The following is a 1,107-nucleotide window of genomic DNA, read 5'->3' on the forward strand; positions in this document are numbered from 1 at the left end:
GTGATGATGGATTAGACATGTAGCCGTTCTGCATTAAATGCATGGCGTGAAGTACGGAGGCATGCGCCACGCGTACTGTCCAATGAGAGAGAAGGGCGCGTGCTCTCTTCCTAGGTTGACATGTCACGTGAAGTTACACCAATAAGGACATTCCGTCCTCTTGTGGTTTTGCTATCCTCACAGGTTTAACTAAAAATGTAAATACTTATTTAAAAGAGCAGCAGATATTTACAAATTGTAATAATATAATAAAACTATAATTATATAATTATAATAATATAATAGAGGGATAAGACCAAGATAAATCAATTAATTTTAGACAAATTAAGAATTGAAAGTTCATCCAAGATCTTTTTGAACCTATCCTCTTGGAGAGGTTTGGTAAAAATATCTGCTAATTGATTTTCAGTGTCAATAAAAATCAGTTCTAAATCCCCTTTTTGCACATGATCTCTTATAAAATGATGTTTAATTTCAATGTGCTTAGATCTAGAATGTTGAATGGGATTTTTAGTATTATCACAGAGGATAGGAATTTTTGCGTACCTTAGCGAGTAATCCTCAAGCTGATTTTTTATCCAGAGTAATTGTGAGCAACATTGGGCGGCTGATACATACTCTGCTTCAGTAGTTGAAAGAGCAATGGTACTTTGTTTTTTGCATGACCAACTTATTCGGGATTTACCAAGAAATTGGCAAGCACCACTTGTGCTTTTTCTTTCAACTTTGTCTCCCGCGTAGTCGGCATCACAATAAGCCATGAGGTAAAGATTGGCACATTTTTTGTACCAAATTCCCAGATTTATAGTGCCAACAAGGTATCTAAAAATCCTTTTTACAGCTGTGAGATGAGATTCTTTAGGAGAGGATTGGAATCTTGCACAAAGACCGACTGCAAAGACTGTGTCTGGTCTGCTTGCTGTTAAATACAACAAGGATCCTATCATCCCTCTGTATTCTTTTTCAGAGATTGGAGTTCCTTCATCATCTTTGTGGAGTGTGGAGGATGGGTGCATAGGAGTTCCCATACTTTTGGCTGAACTCATGTTGTATTTTTTGAGCAAATCCTTGGTGTACTTTTCTTGTGATATAAAAATACCATCCTCT

Source organism: Cicer arietinum, chromosome 3 (genome assembly GCF_000331145.2).
Source record: "Cicer arietinum cultivar CDC Frontier isolate Library 1 chromosome 3, Cicar.CDCFrontier_v2.0, whole genome shotgun sequence".
In the NCBI taxonomy this organism is placed as follows: domain Eukaryota; kingdom Viridiplantae; phylum Streptophyta; class Magnoliopsida; order Fabales; family Fabaceae; genus Cicer; species Cicer arietinum.